The sequence below is a fragment of the Dendrobates tinctorius genome, unplaced genomic scaffold (assembly GCF_039654945.1).
Source record: "Dendrobates tinctorius isolate UK_male_01 unplaced genomic scaffold, ASM3965494v1 ptg000584l, whole genome shotgun sequence".
Taxonomy (NCBI): Eukaryota; Metazoa; Chordata; class Amphibia; order Anura; family Dendrobatidae; genus Dendrobates; species Dendrobates tinctorius.
Window position 1 is genome coordinate 160,003 of NW_027362242.1, and position 20,834 is coordinate 180,836.

The 20,834-nt window shown below is 44.9% G+C and overlaps 9 non-coding genes across 9 annotated transcripts; all 9 read left to right on the top strand.

Annotated features, from left to right (window-relative positions):
* Window positions 1-856: 856 nt before the first annotated feature.
* On the top strand, window positions 857-1,047 carry LOC141078593 (U2 spliceosomal RNA). Its single transcript, XR_012227982.1, has one exon. It is a non-coding gene; the product is annotated as a U2 spliceosomal RNA (small nuclear RNA).
* A 1,576-nt stretch (window positions 1,048-2,623) lies between these two features.
* Window positions 2,624-2,814, top strand: LOC141078594 (U2 spliceosomal RNA). Its single transcript, XR_012227983.1, has one exon. It is a non-coding gene; the product is annotated as a U2 spliceosomal RNA (small nuclear RNA).
* A 1,577-nt stretch (window positions 2,815-4,391) lies between these two features.
* Window positions 4,392-4,582, top strand: LOC141078595 (U2 spliceosomal RNA). Its single transcript, XR_012227984.1, has one exon. It is a non-coding gene; the product is annotated as a U2 spliceosomal RNA (small nuclear RNA).
* A 1,578-nt stretch (window positions 4,583-6,160) lies between these two features.
* On the top strand, window positions 6,161-6,351 carry LOC141078596 (U2 spliceosomal RNA). Its single transcript, XR_012227985.1, has one exon. It is a non-coding gene; the product is annotated as a U2 spliceosomal RNA (small nuclear RNA).
* A 1,577-nt stretch (window positions 6,352-7,928) lies between these two features.
* Window positions 7,929-8,119, top strand: LOC141078597 (U2 spliceosomal RNA). The gene has a single exon (XR_012227986.1). It is a non-coding gene; the product is annotated as a U2 spliceosomal RNA (small nuclear RNA).
* A 1,577-nt stretch (window positions 8,120-9,696) lies between these two features.
* On the top strand, window positions 9,697-9,887 carry LOC141078599 (U2 spliceosomal RNA). Its single transcript, XR_012227988.1, has one exon. It is a non-coding gene; the product is annotated as a U2 spliceosomal RNA (small nuclear RNA).
* Window positions 9,888-11,464: 1,577 nt separating this feature from the next.
* Window positions 11,465-11,655, top strand: LOC141078600 (U2 spliceosomal RNA). Its single transcript, XR_012227989.1, has one exon. It is a non-coding gene; the product is annotated as a U2 spliceosomal RNA (small nuclear RNA).
* Window positions 11,656-13,232: 1,577 nt separating this feature from the next.
* LOC141078601 (U2 spliceosomal RNA) lies at window positions 13,233-13,423 on the top strand. The gene has a single exon (XR_012227990.1). It is a non-coding gene; the product is annotated as a U2 spliceosomal RNA (small nuclear RNA).
* Window positions 13,424-20,271: 6,848 nt separating this feature from the next.
* LOC141078659 (U2 spliceosomal RNA) lies at window positions 20,272-20,465 on the top strand. Its single transcript, XR_012228044.1, has one exon. It is a non-coding gene; the product is annotated as a U2 spliceosomal RNA (small nuclear RNA).
* Window positions 20,466-20,834: the final 369 nt, after the last annotated feature.

The following is a 20,834-nucleotide window of genomic DNA, read 5'->3' on the forward strand; positions in this document are numbered from 1 at the left end:
CACACAATGCTTGGATGTGTTCGACCACGTCTCACAATGGGACCACGTGTCACAATGGGCAGCCCACAGTCTGTAGCAGCTGCGCAGTAGTATTCAGCTTCAGTCTGCTGAGTGAGCCTGAGCAGACAGGTGGGCCATGCTCGCCTCCTGGTTACAATATCTGGCACCAGGAGAGTTAGGCCACGTTCACACGCTGCGGATTCCGCTGCGGATTAATCCGCACGGATTTAGCAAAAACCGCAGATAATCCGCAGGTCCAAAGACCTGCGGATTATCTGCGGTTTTGCCTGCGGTTTGGTCCTGCGGATTCACTATCTCCACAATGGTGGAGATAGGAACCCGCAGCGTTTTCCACAGAAAGAATTGACATGCAATTCTTTCTGCGGATTCAAAACCGCAGCAAATCCGCGCGGTTTTTTCCGCAGCGTCGGCACAGCGTTTTTTTTTACCCATTCAAATGAATGGTACTGTACACCGCAGCTAAAACTGCTGCGTGTCTGTAGCGGCCAATCCGCAGCGTGTGCACACAGCCTTAAAGCAAGACCTTTCATTTAGGGAGGGTAGTAGAGGGGGCGGTGTAGGAGCAGTGCTCCTCTGGCCTCTTTCCTAGTACTGAAGCGCGTTTGACCGTGAGGGGAGGGTGGCCTAACAAAAAAGGGGTTGGCCTATGCAAATTAAAAGCGCGTGGAGTGGAATCCTGGGGGAAAAAAAAAAAAAAAAAATCAGCCGCCTGCGCTTTTGTTATGCGCCCAGACTTGGTTTGAATGTCTTCCTCAGGGTGGTGTCTGTGTCATTCTCCACAATGGGTGCCTGTCTTAAGCCCTGTGGCCTTGCAAGCGGCAAACCATTTCTGGTTATCGCTTCTCGGCCTTTTGGCTAAGATCAAGTGTAGTATCTGTTCTTATCAGTTTAATATCTGATACGTCCCCTATCTGGGGACCATATATTAAATGGATTTTTAGAACAGGGAGATGGAAAAAGAGCTTGCTCACTTCACTCCACGTATCAGCCCAGTATGGCAGTTTCTCTGGGAATGGTGCACTCACTCTCTTAAGCGGTTTCCAAAGACAGATTGAATTGAAATCGGGATAAGCAAGTAGTGTTTTCAAAGCATGATTTGAATGCTTTTTTCCAATGTCGCCGCTCTGCAATTAGTTTTTCTTGGTCCAAGTTGCACATTTCCAATTCCTTAGCCTTGATTTAACTTGACCAACTCTTCTACTACTACTACTACTACTACTACTACTACTCTTATTCACCGCTATATGGGAGGCATTGCACTGTATTCAATGTGTCCGTAAAATAACGATCTATCTTGGCCTTTGCTGTTTGGTAGGTATAGGTGTGACAAGCTGCAGTAATGTGTTTGGCTTTGGATAGCTACATTTCTGCACACCCACCTGCTACAAGGCCTGCAGCCCCTTCGCCTCAGAACTTCCCCAGTCTTAATTCAAGCATTCAATTCCTACCACATCCCTCATGCAATGATATGTCGCTTCATTTTTGAAACATTGTCCCCCTCTTGTGGCCTTCCAACTTTGAAATTTACTGTTCAATTTTGAATTAATTCATATATGAATAAAATGGAAAAGCAACGATTTATCTGGCGAGTTATTTGAATGTTCTGCCTACGTCCACCTGTCTGACAGACGGACGGTATTCTAGTGGCTTGTAGCAGCAGCAGCAGCAGCTAGGTGCGCTGCTTGCCTGCAGTAAATAGGATGTGTCCATCCATGGAACACTGTGATAGGAATCATGCCATTCATAGCACACAATGCTTGGATGTGTTCGACCACGTCTCACAATGGGACCACGTGTCACAATGGGCAGCCCACAGTCTGTAGCAGCTGCGCAGTAGTATTCAGCTTCAGTCTGCTGAGTGAGCCTGAGCAGACAGGTGGGCCATGCTCGCCTCCTGGTTACAATATCTGGCACCAGGAGAGTTAGGCCACGTTCACACGCTGCGGATTCCGCTGCGGATTAATCCGCACGGATTTAGCAAAAACCGCAGATAATCCGCAGGTCCAAAGACCTGCGGATTATCTGCGGTTTTGCCTGCGGTTTGGTCCTGCGGATTCACTATCTCCACAATGGTGGAGATAGGAACCCGCAGCGTTTTCCACAGAAAGAATTGACATGCAATTCTTTCTGCGGATTCAAAACCGCAGCAAATCCGCGCGGTTTTTTCCGCAGCGTCGGCACAGCGTTTTTTTTTACCCATTCAAATGAATGGTACTGTACACCGCAGCTAAAACTGCTGCGTGTCTGTAGCGGCCAATCCGCAGCGTGTGCACACAGCCTTAAAGCAAGACCTTTCATTTAGGGAGGGTAGTAGAGGGGGCGGTGTAGGAGCAGTGCTCCTCTGGCCTCTTTCCTAGTACTGAAGCGCGTTTGACCGTGAGGGGAGGGTGGCCTAACAAAAAAGGGGTTGGCCTATGCAAATTAAAAGCGCGTGGAGTGGAATCCTGGGGGAAAAAAAAAAAAAAAAATCAGCCGCCTGCGCTTTTGTTATGCGCCCAGACTTGGTTTGAATGTCTTCCTCAGGGTGGTGTCTGTGTCATTCTCCACAATGGGTGCCTGTCTTAAGCCCTGTGGCCTTGCAAGCGGCAAACCATTTCTGGTTATCGCTTCTCGGCCTTTTGGCTAAGATCAAGTGTAGTATCTGTTCTTATCAGTTTAATATCTGATACGTCCCCTATCTGGGGACCATATATTAAATGGATTTTTAGAACAGGGAGATGGAAAAAGAGCTTGCTCACTTCACTCCACGTATCAGCCCAGTATGGCAGTTTCTCTGGGAATGGTGCACTCACTCTCTTAAGCGGTTTCCAAAGACAGATTGAATTGAAATCGGGATAAGCAAGTAGTGTTTTCAAAGCATGATTTGAATGCTTTTTTCCAATGTCGCCGCTCTGCAATTAGTTTTTCTTGGTCCAAGTTGCACATTTCCAATTCCTTAGCCTTGATTTAACTTGACCAACTCTTCTACTACTACTACTACTACTACTACTACTACTCTTATTCACCGCTATATGGGAGGCATTGCACTGTATTCAATGTGTCCGTAAAATAACGATCTATCTTGGCCTTTGCTGTTTGGTAGGTATAGGTGTGACAAGCTGCAGTAATGTGTTTGGCTTTGGATAGCTACATTTCTGCACACCCACCTGCTACAAGGCCTGCAGCCCCTTCGCCTCAGAACTTCCCCAGTCTTAATTCAAGCATTCAATTCCTACCACATCCCTCATGCAATGATATGTCGCTTCATTTTTGAAACATTGTCCCCCTCTTGTGGCCTTCCAACTTTGAAATTTACTGTTCAATTTTGAATTAATTCATATATGAATAAAATGGAAAAGCAACGATTTATCTGGCGAGTTATTTGAATGTTCTGCCTACGTCCACCTGTCTGACAGACGGACGGTATTCTAGTGGCTTGTAGCAGCAGCAGCAGCAGCTAGGTGCGCTGCTTGCCTGCAGTAAATAGGATGTGTCCATCCATGGAACACTGTGATAGGAATCATGCCATTCATAGCACACAATGCTTGGATGTGTTCGACCACGTCTCACAATGGGACCACGTGTCACAATGGGCAGCCCACAGTCTGTAGCAGCTGCGCAGTAGTATTCAGCTTCAGTCTGCTGAGTGAGCCTGAGCAGACAGGTGGGCCATGCTCGCCTCCTGGTTACAATATCTGGCACCAGGAGAGTTAGGCCACGTTCACACGCTGCGGATTCCGCTGCGGATTAATCCGCACGGATTTAGCAAAAACCGCAGATAATCCGCAGGTCCAAAGACCTGCGGATTATCTGCGGTTTTGCCTGCGGTTTGGTCCTGCGGATTCACTATCTCCACAATGGTGGAGATAGGAACCCGCAGCGTTTTCCACAGAAAGAATTGACATGCAATTCTTTCTGCGGATTCAAAACCGCAGCAAATCCGCGCGGTTTTTTCCGCAGCGTCGGCACAGCGTTTTTTTTTACCCATTCAAATGAATGGTACTGTACACCGCAGCTAAAACTGCTGCGTGTCTGTAGCGGCCAATCCGCAGCGTGTGCACACAGCCTTAAAGCAAGACCTTTCATTTAGGGAGGGTAGTAGAGGGGGCGGTGTAGGAGCAGTGCTCCTCTGGCCTCTTTCCTAGTACTGAAGCGCGTTTGACCGTGAGGGGAGGGTGGCCTAACAAAAAAGGGGTTGGCCTATGCAAATTAAAAGCGCGTGGAGTGGAATCCTGGGGGAAAAAAAAAAAAAAAAAATCAGCCGCCTGCGCTTTTGTTATGCGCCCAGACTTGGTTTGAATGTCTTCCTCAGGGTGGTGTCTGTGTCATTCTCCACAATGGGTGCCTGTCTTAAGCCCTGTGGCCTTGCAAGCGGCAAACCATTTCTGGTTATCGCTTCTCGGCCTTTTGGCTAAGATCAAGTGTAGTATCTGTTCTTATCAGTTTAATATCTGATACGTCCCCTATCTGGGGACCATATATTAAATGGATTTTTAGAACAGGGAGATGGAAAAAGAGCTTGCTCACTTCACTCCACGTATCAGCCCAGTATGGCAGTTTCTCTGGGAATGGTGCACTCACTCTCTTAAGCGGTTTCCAAAGACAGATTGAATTGAAATCGGGATAAGCAAGTAGTGTTTTCAAAGCATGATTTGAATGCTTTTTTCCAATGTCGCCGCTCTGCAATTAGTTTTTCTTGGTCCAAGTTGCACATTTCCAATTCCTTAGCCTTGATTTAACTTGACCAACTCTTCTACTACTACTACTACTACTACTACTACTACTCTTATTCACCGCTATATGGGAGGCATTGCACTGTATTCAATGTGTCCGTAAAATAACGATCTATCTTGGCCTTTGCTGTTTGGTAGGTATAGGTGTGACAAGCTGCAGTAATGTGTTTGGCTTTGGATAGCTACATTTCTGCACACCCACCTGCTACAAGGCCTGCAGCCCCTTCGCCTCAGAACTTCCCCAGTCTTAATTCAAGCATTCAATTCCTACCACATCCCTCATGCAATGATATGTCGCTTCATTTTTGAAACATTGTCCCCCTCTTGTGGCCTTCCAACTTTGAAATTTACTGTTCAATTTTGAATTAATTCATATATGAATAAAATGGAAAAGCAACGATTTATCTGGCGAGTTATTTGAATGTTCTGCCTACGTCCACCTGTCTGACAGACGGACGGTATTCTAGTGGCTTGTAGCAGCAGCAGCAGCAGCTAGGTGCGCTGCTTGCCTGCAGTAAATAGGATGTGTCCATCCATGGAACACTGTGATAGGAATCATGCCATTCATAGCACACAATGCTTGGATGTGTTCGACCACGTCTCACAATGGGACCACGTGTCACAATGGGCAGCCCACAGTCTGTAGCAGCTGCGCAGTAGTATTCAGCTTCAGTCTGCTGAGTGAGCCTGAGCAGACAGGTGGGCCATGCTCGCCTCCTGGTTACAATATCTGGCACCAGGAGAGTTAGGCCACGTTCACACGCTGCGGATTCCGCTGCGGATTAATCCGCACGGATTTAGCAAAAACCGCAGATAATCCGCAGGTCCAAAGACCTGCGGATTATCTGCGGTTTTGCCTGCGGTTTGGTCCTGCGGATTCACTATCTCCACAATGGTGGAGATAGGAACCCGCAGCGTTTTCCACAGAAAGAATTGACATGCAATTCTTTCTGCGGATTCAAAACCGCAGCAAATCCGCGCGGTTTTTTCCGCAGCGTCGGCACAGCGTTTTTTTTTTACCCATTCAAATGAATGGTACTGTACACCGCAGCTAAAACTGCTGCGTGTCTGTAGCGGCCAATCCGCAGCGTGTGCACACAGCCTTAAAGCAAGACCTTTCATTTAGGGAGGGTAGTAGAGGGGGCGGTGTAGGAGCAGTGCTCCTCTGGCCTCTTTCCTAGTACTGAAGCGCGTTTGACCGTGAGGGGAGGGTGGCCTAACAAAAAAGGGGTTGGCCTATGCAAATTAAAAGCGCGTGGAGTGGAATCCTGGGGGAAAAAAAAAAAAAAAAAATCAGCCGCCTGCGCTTTTGTTATGCGCCCAGACTTGGTTTGAATGTCTTCCTCAGGGTGGTGTCTGTGTCATTCTCCACAATGGGTGCCTGTCTTAAGCCCTGTGGCCTTGCAAGCGGCAAACCATTTCTGGTTATCGCTTCTCGGCCTTTTGGCTAAGATCAAGTGTAGTATCTGTTCTTATCAGTTTAATATCTGATACGTCCCCTATCTGGGGACCATATATTAAATGGATTTTTAGAACAGGGAGATGGAAAAAGAGCTTGCTCACTTCACTCCACGTATCAGCCCAGTATGGCAGTTTCTCTGGGAATGGTGCACTCACTCTCTTAAGCGGTTTCCAAAGACAGATTGAATTGAAATCGGGATAAGCAAGTAGTGTTTTCAAAGCATGATTTGAATGCTTTTTTCCAATGTCGCCGCTCTGCAATTAGTTTTTCTTGGTCCAAGTTGCACATTTCCAATTCCTTAGCCTTGATTTAACTTGACCAACTCTTCTACTACTACTACTACTACTACTACTACTACTCTTATTCACCGCTATATGGGAGGCATTGCACTGTATTCAATGTGTCCGTAAAATAACGATCTATCTTGGCCTTTGCTGTTTGGTAGGTATAGGTGTGACAAGCTGCAGTAATGTGTTTGGCTTTGGATAGCTACATTTCTGCACACCCACCTGCTACAAGGCCTGCAGCCCCTTCGCCTCAGAACTTCCCCAGTCTTAATTCAAGCATTCAATTCCTACCACATCCCTCATGCAATGATATGTCGCTTCATTTTTGAAACATTGTCCCCCTCTTGTGGCCTTCCAACTTTGAAATTTACTGTTCAATTTTGAATTAATTCATATATGAATAAAATGGAAAAGCAACGATTTATCTGGCGAGTTATTTGAATGTTCTGCCTACGTCCACCTGTCTGACAGACGGACGGTATTCTAGTGGCTTGTAGCAGCAGCAGCAGCAGCTAGGTGCGCTGCTTGCCTGCAGTAAATAGGATGTGTCCATCCATGGAACACTGTGATAGGAATCATGCCATTCATAGCACACAATGCTTGGATGTGTTCGACCACGTCTCACAATGGGACCACGTGTCACAATGGGCAGCCCACAGTCTGTAGCAGCTGCGCAGTAGTATTCAGCTTCAGTCTGCTGAGTGAGCCTGAGCAGACAGGTGGGCCATGCTCGCCTCCTGGTTACAATATCTGGCACCAGGAGAGTTAGGCCACGTTCACACGCTGCGGATTCCGCTGCGGATTAATCCGCACGGATTTAGCAAAAACCGCAGATAATCCGCAGGTCCAAAGACCTGCGGATTATCTGCGGTTTTGCCTGCGGTTTGGTCCTGCGGATTCACTATCTCCACAATGGTGGAGATAGGAACCCGCAGCGTTTTCCACAGAAAGAATTGACATGCAATTCTTTCTGCGGATTCAAAACCGCAGCAAATCCGCGCGGTTTTTTCCGCAGCGTCGGCACAGCGTTTTTTTTTACCCATTCAAATGAATGGTACTGTACACCGCAGCTAAAACTGCTGCGTGTCTGTAGCGGCCAATCCGCAGCGTGTGCACACAGCCTTAAAGCAAGACCTTTCATTTAGGGAGGGTAGTAGAGGGGGCGGTGTAGGAGCAGTGCTCCTCTGGCCTCTTTCCTAGTACTGAAGCGCGTTTGACCGTGAGGGGAGGGTGGCCTAACAAAAAAGGGGTTGGCCTATGCAAATTAAAAGCGCGTGGAGTGGAATCCTGGGGGAAAAAAAAAAAAAAAAAATCAGCCGCCTGCGCTTTTGTTATGCGCCCAGACTTGGTTTGAATGTCTTCCTCAGGGTGGTGTCTGTGTCATTCTCCACAATGGGTGCCTGTCTTAAGCCCTGTGGCCTTGCAAGCGGCAAACCATTTCTGGTTATCGCTTCTCGGCCTTTTGGCTAAGATCAAGTGTAGTATCTGTTCTTATCAGTTTAATATCTGATACGTCCCCTATCTGGGGACCATATATTAAATGGATTTTTAGAACAGGGAGATGGAAAAAGAGCTTGCTCACTTCACTCCACGTATCAGCCCAGTATGGCAGTTTCTCTGGGAATGGTGCACTCACTCTCTTAAGCGGTTTCCAAAGACAGATTGAATTGAAATCGGGATAAGCAAGTAGTGTTTTCAAAGCATGATTTGAATGCTTTTTTCCAATGTCGCCGCTCTGCAATTAGTTTTTCTTGGTCCAAGTTGCACATTTCCAATTCCTTAGCCTTGATTTAACTTGACCAACTCTTCTACTACTACTACTACTACTACTACTACTACTCTTATTCACCGCTATATGGGAGGCATTGCACTGTATTCAATGTGTCCGTAAAATAACGATCTATCTTGGCCTTTGCTGTTTGGTAGGTATAGGTGTGACAAGCTGCAGTAATGTGTTTGGCTTTGGATAGCTACATTTCTGCACACCCACCTGCTACAAGGCCTGCAGCCCCTTCGCCTCAGAACTTCCCCAGTCTTAATTCAAGCATTCAATTCCTACCACATCCCTCATGCAATGATATGTCGCTTCATTTTTGAAACATTGTCCCCCTCTTGTGGCCTTCCAACTTTGAAATTTACTGTTCAATTTTGAATTAATTCATATATGAATAAAATGGAAAAGCAACGATTTATCTGGCGAGTTATTTGAATGTTCTGCCTACGTCCACCTGTCTGACAGACGGACGGTATTCTAGTGGCTTGTAGCAGCAGCAGCAGCAGCTAGGTGCGCTGCTTGCCTGCAGTAAATAGGATGTGTCCATCCATGGAACACTGTGATAGGAATCATGCCATTCATAGCACACAATGCTTGGATGTGTTCGACCACGTCTCACAATGGGACCACGTGTCACAATGGGCAGCCCACAGTCTGTAGCAGCTGCGCAGTAGTATTCAGCTTCAGTCTGCTGAGTGAGCCTGAGCAGACAGGTGGGCCATGCTCGCCTCCTGGTTACAATATCTGGCACCAGGAGAGTTAGGCCACGTTCACACGCTGCGGATTCCGCTGCGGATTAATCCGCACGGATTTAGCAAAAACCGCAGATAATCCGCAGGTCCAAAGACCTGCGGATTATCTGCGGTTTTGCCTGCGGTTTGGTCCTGCGGATTCACTATCTCCACAATGGTGGAGATAGGAACCCGCAGCGTTTTCCACAGAAAGAATTGACATGCAATTCTTTCTGCGGATTCAAAACCGCAGCAAATCCGCGCGGTTTTTTCCGCAGCGTCGGCACAGCGTTTTTTTTTACCCATTCAAATGAATGGTACTGTACACCGCAGCTAAAACTGCTGCGTGTCTGTAGCGGCCAATCCGCAGCGTGTGCACACAGCCTTAAAGCAAGACCTTTCATTTAGGGAGGGTAGTAGAGGGGGCGGTGTAGGAGCAGTGCTCCTCTGGCCTCTTTCCTAGTACTGAAGCGCGTTTGACCGTGAGGGGAGGGTGGCCTAACAAAAAAGGGGTTGGCCTATGCAAATTAAAAGCGCGTGGAGTGGAATCCTGGGGGAAAAAAAAAAAAAAAAAATCAGCCGCCTGCGCTTTTGTTATGCGCCCAGACTTGGTTTGAATGTCTTCCTCAGGGTGGTGTCTGTGTCATTCTCCACAATGGGTGCCTGTCTTAAGCCCTGTGGCCTTGCAAGCGGCAAACCATTTCTGGTTATCGCTTCTCGGCCTTTTGGCTAAGATCAAGTGTAGTATCTGTTCTTATCAGTTTAATATCTGATACGTCCCCTATCTGGGGACCATATATTAAATGGATTTTTAGAACAGGGAGATGGAAAAAGAGCTTGCTCACTTCACTCCACGTATCAGCCCAGTATGGCAGTTTCTCTGGGAATGGTGCACTCACTCTCTTAAGCGGTTTCCAAAGACAGATTGAATTGAAATCGGGATAAGCAAGTAGTGTTTTCAAAGCATGATTTGAATGCTTTTTTCCAATGTCGCCGCTCTGCAATTAGTTTTTCTTGGTCCAAGTTGCACATTTCCAATTCCTTAGCCTTGATTTAACTTGACCAACTCTTCTACTACTACTACTACTACTACTACTACTACTCTTATTCACCGCTATATGGGAGGCATTGCACTGTATTCAATGTGTCCGTAAAATAACGATCTATCTTGGCCTTTGCTGTTTGGTAGGTATAGGTGTGACAAGCTGCAGTAATGTGTTTGGCTTTGGATAGCTACATTTCTGCACACCCACCTGCTACAAGGCCTGCAGCCCCTTCGCCTCAGAACTTCCCCAGTCTTAATTCAAGCATTCAATTCCTACCACATCCCTCATGCAATGATATGTCGCTTCATTTTTGAAACATTGTCCCCCTCTTGTGGCCTTCCAACTTTGAAATTTACTGTTCAATTTTGAATTAATTCATATATGAATAAAATGGAAAAGCAACGATTTATCTGGCGAGTTATTTGAATGTTCTGCCTACGTCCACCTGTCTGACAGACGGACGGTATTCTAGTGGCTTGTAGCAGCAGCAGCAGCAGCTAGGTGCGCTGCTTGCCTGCAGTAAATAGGATGTGTCCATCCATGGAACACTGTGATAGGAATCATGCCATTCATAGCACACAATGCTTGGATGTGTTCGACCACGTCTCACAATGGGACCACGTGTCACAATGGGCAGCCCACAGTCTGTAGCAGCTGCGCAGTAGTATTCAGCTTCAGTCTGCTGAGTGAGCCTGAGCAGACAGGTGGGCCATGCTCGCCTCCTGGTTACAATATCTGGCACCAGGAGAGTTAGGCCACGTTCACACGCTGCGGATTCCGCTGCGGATTAATCCGCACGGATTTAGCAAAAACCGCAGATAATCCGCAGGTCCAAAGACCTGCGGATTATCTGCGGTTTTGCCTGCGGTTTGGTCCTGCGGATTCACTATCTCCACAATGGTGGAGATAGGAACCCGCAGCGTTTTCCACAGAAAGAATTGACATGCAATTCTTTCTGCGGATTCAAAACCGCAGCAAATCCGCGCGGTTTTTTCCGCAGCGTCGGCACAGCGTTTTTTTTTACCCATTCAAATGAATGGTACTGTACACCGCAGCTAAAACTGCTGCGTGTCTGTAGCGGCCAATCCGCAGCGTGTGCACACAGCCTTAAAGCAAGACCTTTCATTTAGGGAGGGTAGTAGAGGGGGCGGTGTAGGAGCAGTGCTCCTCTGGCCTCTTTCCTAGTACTGAAGCGCGTTTGACCGTGAGGGGAGGGTGGCCTAACAAAAAAGGGGTTGGCCTATGCAAATTAAAAGCGCGTGGAGTGGAATCCTGGGGGAAAAAAAAAAAAAAAAAATCAGCCGCCTGCGCTTTTGTTATGCGCCCAGACTTGGTTTGAATGTCTTCCTCAGGGTGGTGTCTGTGTCATTCTCCACAATGGGTGCCTGTCTTAAGCCCTGTGGCCTTGCAAGCGGCAAACCATTTCTGGTTATCGCTTCTCGGCCTTTTGGCTAAGATCAAGTGTAGTATCTGTTCTTATCAGTTTAATATCTGATACGTCCCCTATCTGGGGACCATATATTAAATGGATTTTTAGAACAGGGAGATGGAAAAAGAGCTTGCTCACTTCACTCCACGTATCAGCCCAGTATGGCAGTTTCTCTGGGAATGGTGCACTCACTCTCTTAAGCGGTTTCCAAAGACAGATTGAATTGAAATCGGGATAAGCAAGTAGTGTTTTCAAAGCATGATTTGAATGCTTTTTTCCAATGTCGCCGCTCTGCAATTAGTTTTTCTTGGTCCAAGTTGCACATTTCCAATTCCTTAGCCTTGATTTAACTTGACCAACTCTTCTACTACTACTACTACTACTACTACTACTACTCTTATTCACCGCTATATGGGAGGCATTGCACTGTATTCAATGTGTCCGTAAAATAACGATCTATCTTGGCCTTTGCTGTTTGGTAGGTATAGGTGTGACAAGCTGCAGTAATGTGTTTGGCTTTGGATAGCTACATTTCTGCACACCCACCTGCTACAAGGCCTGCAGCCCCTTCGCCTCAGAACTTCCCCAGTCTTAATTCAAGCATTCAATTCCTACCACATCCCTCATGCAATGATATGTCGCTTCATTTTTGAAACATTGTCCCCCTCTTGTGGCCTTCCAACTTTGAAATTTACTGTTCAATTTTGAATTAATTCATATATGAATAAAATGGAAAAGCAACGATTTATCTGGCGAGTTATTTGAATGTTCTGCCTACGTCCACCTGTCTGACAGACGGACGGTATTCTAGTGGCTTGTAGCAGCAGCAGCAGCAGCTAGGTGCGCTGCTTGCCTGCAGTAAATAGGATGTGTCCATCCATGGAACACTGTGATAGGAATCATGCCATTCATAGCACACAATGCTTGGATGTGTTCGACCACGTCTCACAATGGGACCACGTGTCACAATGGGCAGCCCACAGTCTGTAGCAGCTGCGCAGTAGTATTCAGCTTCAGTCTGCTGAGTGAGCCTGAGCAGACAGGTGGGCCATGCTCGCCTCCTGGTTACAATATCTGGCACCAGGAGAGTTAGGCCACGTTCACACGCTGCGGATTCCGCTGCGGATTAATCCGCACGGATTTAGCAAAAACCGCAGATAATCCGCAGGTCCAAAGACCTGCGGATTATCTGCGGTTTTGCCTGCGGTTTGGTCCTGCGGATTCACTATCTCCACAATGGTGGAGATAGGAACCCGCAGCGTTTTCCACAGAAAGAATTGACATGCAATTCTTTCTGCGGATTCAAAACCGCAGCAAATCCGCGCGGTTTTTTCCGCAGCGTCGGCACAGCGTTTTTTTTTACCCATTCAAATGAATGGTACTGTACACCGCAGCTAAAACTGCTGCGTGTCTGTAGCGGCCAATCCGCAGCGTGTGCACACAGCCTTAAAGCAAGACCTTTCATTTAGGGAGGGTAGTAGAGGGGGCGGTGTAGGAGCAGTGCTCCTCTGGCCTCTTTCCTAGTACTGAAGCGCGTTTGACCGTGAGGGGAGGGTGGCCTAACAAAAAAGGGGTTGGCCTATGCAAATTAAAAGCGCGTGGAGTGGAATCCTGGGGGAAAAAAAAAAAAAAAAAATCAGCCGCCTGCGCTTTTGTTATGCGCCCAGACTTGGTTTGAATGTCTTCCTCAGGGTGGTGTCTGTGTCATTCTCCACAATGGGTGCCTGTCTTAAGCCCTGTGGCCTTGCAAGCGGCAAACCATTTCTGGTTATCGCTTCTCGGCCTTTTGGCTAAGATCAAGTGTAGTATCTGTTCTTATCAGTTTAATATCTGATACGTCCCCTATCTGGGGACCATATATTAAATGGATTTTTAGAACAGGGAGATGGAAAAAGAGCTTGCTCACTTCACTCCACGTATCAGCCCAGTATGGCAGTTTCTCTGGGAATGGTGCACTCACTCTCTTAAGCGGTTTCCAAAGACAGATTGAATTGAAATCGGGATAAGCAAGTAGTGTTTTCAAAGCATGATTTGAATGCTTTTTTCCAATGTCGCCGCTCTGCAATTAGTTTTTCTTGGTCCAAGTTGCACATTTCCAATTCCTTAGCCTTGATTTAACTTGACCAACTCTTCTACTACTACTACTACTACTACTACTCTTATTCACCGCTATATGGGAGGCATTGCACTGTATTCAATGTGTCCGTAAAATAACGATCTATCTTGGCCTTTGCTGTTTGGTAGGTATAGGTGTGACAAGCTGCAGTAATGTGTTTGGCTTTGGATAGCTACATTTCTGCACACCCACCTGCTACAAGGCCTGCAGCCCCTTCGCCTCAGAACTTCCCCAGTCTTAATTCAAGCATTCAATTCCTACCACATCCCTCATGCAATGATATGTCGCTTCATTTTTGAAACATTGTCCCCCTCTTGTGGCCTTCCAACTTTGAAATTTACTGTTCAATTTTGAATTAATTCATATATGAATAAAATGGAAAAGCAACGATTTATCTGGCGAGTTATTTGAATGTTCTGCCTACGTCCACCTGTCTGACAGACGGACGGTATTCTAGTGGCTTGTAGCAGCAGCAGCAGCAGCTAGGTGCGCTGCTTGCCTGCAGTAAATAGGATGTGTCCATCCATGGAACACTGTGATAGGAATCATGCCATTCATAGCACACAATGCTTGGATGTGTTCGACCACGTCTCACAATGGGACCACGTGTCACAATGGGCAGCCCACAGTCTGTAGCAGCTGCGCAGTAGTATTCAGCTTCAGTCTGCTGAGTGAGCCTGAGCAGACAGGTGGGCCATGCTCGCCTCCTGGTTACAATATCTGGCACCAGGAGAGTTAGGCCACGTTCACACGCTGCGGATTCCGCTGCGGATTAATCCGCACGGATTTAGCAAAAACCGCAGATAATCCGCAGGTCCAAAGACCTGCGGATTATCTGCGGTTTTGCCTGCGGTTTGGTCCTGCGGATTCACTATCTCCACAATGGTGGAGATAGGAACCCGCAGCGTTTTCCACAGAAAGAATTGACATGCAATTCTTTCTGCGGATTCAAAACCGCAGCAAATCCGCGCGGTTTTTTCCGCAGCGTCGGCACAGCGTTTTTTTTTACCCATTCAAATGAATGGTACTGTACACCGCAGCTAAAACTGCTGCGTGTCTGTAGCGGCCAATCCGCAGCGTGTGCACACAGCCTTAAAGCAAGACCTTTCATTTAGGGAGGGTAGTAGAGGGGGCGGTGTAGGAGCAGTGCTCCTCTGGCCTCTTTCCTAGTACTGAAGCGCGTTTGACCGTGAGGGGAGGGTGGCCTAACAAAAAAGGGGTTGGCCTATGCAAATTAAAAGCGCGTGGAGTGGAATCCTGGGGGGAAAAAAAAAAAAAAAAAAACAGCCGCCTGCGCTTTTGTTATGCGCCCAGACTTGGTTTGAATGTCTTCCTCAGGGTGGTGTCTGTGTCATTCTCCACAATGGGTGCCTGTCTTAAGCCCTGTGGCCTTGCAAGCGGCAAACCATTTCTGGTTATCGCTTCTCGGCCTTTTGGCTAAGATCAAGTGCTTTATTGCAGGAGATCTTGGTCGAAGGGCACTCGGGTACCCCTCTCCTTGGCCTGGCGGGATCGTCCACTTCGGTGGGCTTCACCCGCCTGTTGCTATTGGGGGGAGGGCTTAGTCCCAGGGTAACGAGTTGCGATCCCCCAGCTCCCAGTTGGTTTTTGTCTACAAAACACTGGGAGCGCAGATTGCAAACGCTTGCAATTTGCAAACCCTGTTGCGTACCATGGAGGTTGACCCCAACCTCGTGCCTCCTTATGCGAGGCTAAAAAATACCATTAGGGTCCACTTTAATGCAGGTGGCTCAGACACCAGGAATTTGGGATATGTAGTCCAGGACGTGCTCGGAACCCTCCTCCACGTCCAGAGGAAAGAGATTTTATCCATACAGGACTATCCCCGACGAGGGGATTATGATATAACATTCACGGAAGAAGGTATTTTTAGAGATGTATTGGCGAGAGTTAGACGTGTGGAGGATAGTCCTGTTCTGAAAGGAATACAAATTGTAGAGCACGTCCTGGATGAGGTAAAGCTGGTAATTGTTAAAGTTTTTTCACCATTTGTATCTGCCCCAGAAATTATGTCCTTTTTAGCAGTATACTTTAAGAGCGTAAAATGTATTGGCAAAATACTTAATGAATTCAATATATGGACATCGAAATGGAAATTCTTGGTAACATGTATCAGAGATCCAAATATTCCAGGTGGTGTGCGGCTCCCCCCAGCCCGTTTTAAAATTGGACAAACAAATGGGGATTTTTTCTTTTCTGGGATGCCGGTATACTGCAGAAATTGTGGACGCTACGGCCATTCAAAAGAGAATTGTCTTGTCTCCTGTAGGAACTGTGCTAGCGAAAACCATGAGACGAAGGAATGCCCAAAGGAAAAAAAATGTAGTTTCTGCCAGACTCCAGGTCATTTTTATTTTTCTTGCCCCCACAGGTTTCGGGAAGACGAGCAGAAGGAGAAGTCCAAGACATCCTGGCAAAAACCAAAAGATCAGACCACCCCTCAGGAGGAGGAACAACAACCTGGAGCCTCTGGAGGGACGAAGGGCGCAACACAGAGTGACAACTCTCCAGAGTCTATGACAGGTAACCCACCAGTTTCCAAATCTTGGCTGCAGGAGCAGCGGCAGTCCAAGAGGATGGCTGAGAAAGAACAGAGGGGTATGGTTGCTAAGACCAAGAGGGACAGGCCAAAGGTCGACACCGAGGCACATACCCAGCCTGGGTCTCCTAAGGCAGAGGGCGCGGAGTGGACAGTGGTGGTTTCGCAGAAAAAGAAAAAAAAGGGTGAGTCTGAGGAGGTGGCAGGTGGGGACCGGATGGACACATCTCCGGAAGGGGGTGTGGACACTGGGCCCCCAGAGGTCTTGGTCCCTGCTGTAACGGCGGTTGGGGGCCGGGATCTTGCTGCCTCTGAAGACTCAGAGGCTCTGCCTTGTGCGCAACCTCCCCCTATAAGACGACCTTCTAAAGGTCAAACAGGGGCGGCGGAGCCCCTTGGAGACCCACCTGATGAGGATTTAAATGGCCAGCCAATGGAGACCCAGCAGGTTCTGCCAGTACCCTCCCCGAGCTATGTGGCTGTAGCGTCGGGTCTTTCTAAAAGTGGTAATCTTTCCTCCTCCTCGGATACACTGCTGACGGTATCATCGGATGAAGAGGGAGGCGAAAGCCCAGTGGTCTGATCAGGTTTGTTGGATAGGTAACTCCGTTGCTCTAAAAAATTTAAACAAACTTCCTATACTTTTAATGATGGCTGAACTCAAGGGCATTTCCTTCAATGTGAGAGGCATAAAATCTAAAACAAGGAGAATTGCTCTTTTTAATTTTCTTACATGTTTTACTGCATCTGTTTTATTTTTGCAGGAATGCAATATCCCACATGAAATTTCATACAAAAAATATAAGGATGAGTGGAAGTGTGGGCCATCTGTCTGGTCCGGATCTAATGCTACGGGATCAGCAGGGGTCGCCATACTTTTTAAAGGGAACGTTTTAATAGATTTTATTCAAGAAATTTTACCAGGTCGTATTTTATTAGTTAAGGCTTTTATTAATGGTATTAAATGGCAGTTTTTAAATTTTTATGGCTCTCCAGAAAAAAATGAAAGAGCCGAAATGCTTGATCTTTTACCATTATTTATTAATAACTCTGAACCTTTTATCTTAGCAGGCGATTTTAATTGTATTTTTAAAGGTGAAAACCGGCGTTCCAGCTCTGTCAGCAGGAACTACGATAAAACCTCAGGTATGCTGCATGATATAGTGACAGATGCTAAGCTAATTGATATATATAAAGAGTGTAATAGAGGCAGCCCGGAGGAAGCCGGTTTCACCTGGAGCAATTCTAATTGTAGCTCTAGAATTGATTTTATCTTCGGTTCAGATAAAACAATACCTGCAAAATGTGAAGTTTTAACTAATTTATTTTCAGACCATAAACTTTTATCTTTTAGCATAAAAGTAAATGAAAACAAAAAATGTGGTAAGAAAAGCTGGAAAATGAACGTGTCCCTTTTAACTGACCCGCAGATTTTATCAGATTTTACCGAGTTTTATAGAAAATGTAAAAAAGAAAGAAGTCCAAATATTTCTATAAGTGTATGGTGGGACAGAATGAAAGTTAAAATAAGGAATTTTTTTATTAAAAAGAGTCTTTTTAAAGCCAAAGAAAAATATGAAGAATATAGAATTTTAAATACCCGCTTACAAATGTTATTTAAACTTAGAGATAATGGGATAGATGTGCAACATGATATTTCAACCTTAAAAGAAGAGATTTCAAAATGGCTAGAACAAAAAGGGAAAGAGATAATTTTCCGTTCTAGAATACAGCACATAGAAGAAAATGAAAAATGTTCTAGATATTTTTTTAGGAAAAATAAAAAAGAAAAAGTAATAATTGACTATATAGATGGAGAAAATAATATAAAACAGATGTTGGGGAAAGTTGAGGTTTTTTTTACTACTCTTTTCAATGAAAAAATTATAGATGAAAAACTAATGGAAGACTCCCTGCAAGAAATAACAGCTGTTTTAGATCCCTCATCACAAGAATTTTTATTACACCCATTAACAGAACAAGAGATTTTAAAAACCATAAAAAGTTTTAAAAAAGGCAAAGTCCCCGGTTCTGATGGTATCCCAATTGAATTTTATGTATGTTTTTATGATATTTTAAAAGATGATTTGTTTTATTTGTTTACTGAAGTTTTTACCAGTAAGGTTTTATTAAATTCTTGGAAGAAAGGTGAAGTCTCCCTTTTGTATAAAAAAGGCGATAAATCAAAATTAGAAAACTGGAGACCGATAACACTCCTAAATTGTGATTATAAAATAATGGCTAAAATCTGTGCAAATCGTCTAAAAGGAGTCATCAGCAATATTATACATTCTAATCAAGTGTGTGGGGTGCCGGGGCGTAGTATATGGGATAATCTGAATTTAGTGAAAGACTGTATTGAGGATGTGAAAGATCGAAAGGGGAAAATGGCGATTTTATCTATCGACTTTGAAAAAGCATTTGATCGTGTCTCACATTTTTATCTTTTTAAAGTTTTAGAAAAAATGGGCATACCGGAAGGTTTTTTATTTTCTCTTAAAGCATTTTACAAAGATTGTACAAGTAAGATTTTAGTTAATGGTTTTAAGACACAAGATATACCCTTAAAGTCTGGGGTAAAGCAGGGATGCCCCCTGTCCCCCCTACTTTTTATTTGTGCGCTGGAACCGATGTTATGTGCATTACGCCGAAATAACCAGATATGTGGAATACCTTTGCCTGGAAGCGGTGGTTTGGAGGCTAAGGTCGTAGGTTACATGGATGATGTAGCAGTTTTATGTCGTGATGCTCCATCCCTGACGAAAGCCCTTCATCAAGTGCAAACTTTCTGCTCAGCCTCTGGTTTTAAAATTAATTTTAACAAATGTAATATTTTAAGTGTTGGGGGGATGGTTTTACATGATGTACCCGTTGACATAACTGAATCCATTACCATTTTAGGTGTATTATTCACGGAAAAAAATGATGGATATAATAGTTGGGAAGCAATTACTCAGAAAATAAATACGAAAATATGTATGTGGAACATGAGAAAACTTACGATGGAGGGTAAAGTATTGATTTTAAAAATGGTGATTTTACCACTGTTACTGTATCTCAGTATGGTTTTCCCCCCACCGGTTAATGTTTTGAAAAAGATAACTAAAACTTGTTTTACTTTCTTTTGGAACTCAAAAATGGAGAAGCTGAAAAGAGAAATTGTGATGAAAGCAAAACCGAAAGGTGGTAAAGATTTCCCAGATTTTAATAGGTTTCTTTTAATCCATTTTTTCGTTTACTGTTTTAATGCCTTTTTTAAGACCCACTATTGGTCCTTTTTTATGCGTTTTAATACTGGTTTTTTTATGAGGAATCTTGGATGGTATAAAGTTAATTTATCTGCTCCCTATGCTTTTAACTTGCCAGCGCATTATATGATTTTAAGGAAAATAGTGTCGGATTTTAATTTAGGGAATAAGAAAATAGAGGAATTAAAAGACAGTAAAAAACTAATTAAAGAGATACGAAAAAATGAGGAAATATGCAATATTGAAAGATATGATGATGAAGAATCTACATCTATCTGGAAAATGATTAATGGTTTTAATCTTTTTAATGTACAGAGAGATCTGGCTTGGAGTTGCGCGCACAGCTGTCTTCCTTGCCGGGCATTCCAATACAGAAGAGGATTTGTGAGGTCTGCCATCTGCCCAAGAGTCGGATGCCAGGATGAGGAAACAGTGGAACATCTATTGTGGTCATGTAAATTTGCTAAAGACCTCTGGAGAAGACTGCTCCCCCTGCTGGAAAGAGTGGCAGACCTCAAGGACTTTAATTATAAAACGGTGCTATATGGACTTATGGAATGCCCCACCATGGACCAGCAAATAATGGCTTGGAAGACAGTCAACTGCGCCAAGTCAGCTCTCTGGAAAGCACGAAATATTGCTGTTTTTAATCAAGATGCTTTTTCAGTGGACAATGTTTTAGAACTTTGCTTATGTGATATGTACACCTACTATTTAATGGACAAAAAACAAAATGTACATGTATCCAAAAAATGGCTTGTCGACCAATGGAACCTGATAATTTGATGTGATCTCCCCTTTGAATTGTATAAGTTTCATTGATTTATTTTGAATTATATTTGTTTTAATCTTTGTAATCTGTTAAAATTTTAAATAAACGGTTTTATCCCTATGTTGGGGATAGCCAAATTAAAAAAAAAAAAAAATCTGTTCTTATCAGTTTAATATCTGATACGTCCCCTATCTGGGGACCATATATTAAATGGATTTTTAGAACAGGGAGATGGAAAAAGAGCTTGCTCACTTCACTCCACGTATCAGCCCAGTATGGCAGTTTCTCTGGGAATGGTGCACTCACTCTCTTAAGCGGTTTCCAAAGACAGATTGAATTGAAATCGGGATAAGCAAGTAGTGTTTTCAAAGCATGATTTGAATGCTTTTTTCCAATGTCGCCGCTCTGCAATTAGTTTTTCTTGGTCCAAGTTGCACATTTCCAATTCCTTAGCCTTGATTTAACTTGACCAACTCTTCTACTACTACTACTACTACTACTACTACTACTCTTATTCACCGCTATATGGGAGGCATTGCACTGTATTCAATGTGTCCGTAAAATAACGATCTATCTTGGCCTTTGCTGTTTGGTAGGTATAGGTGTGACAAGCTGCAGTAATGTGTTTGGCTTTGGATAGCTACATTTCTGCACACCCACCTGCTACAAGGCCTGC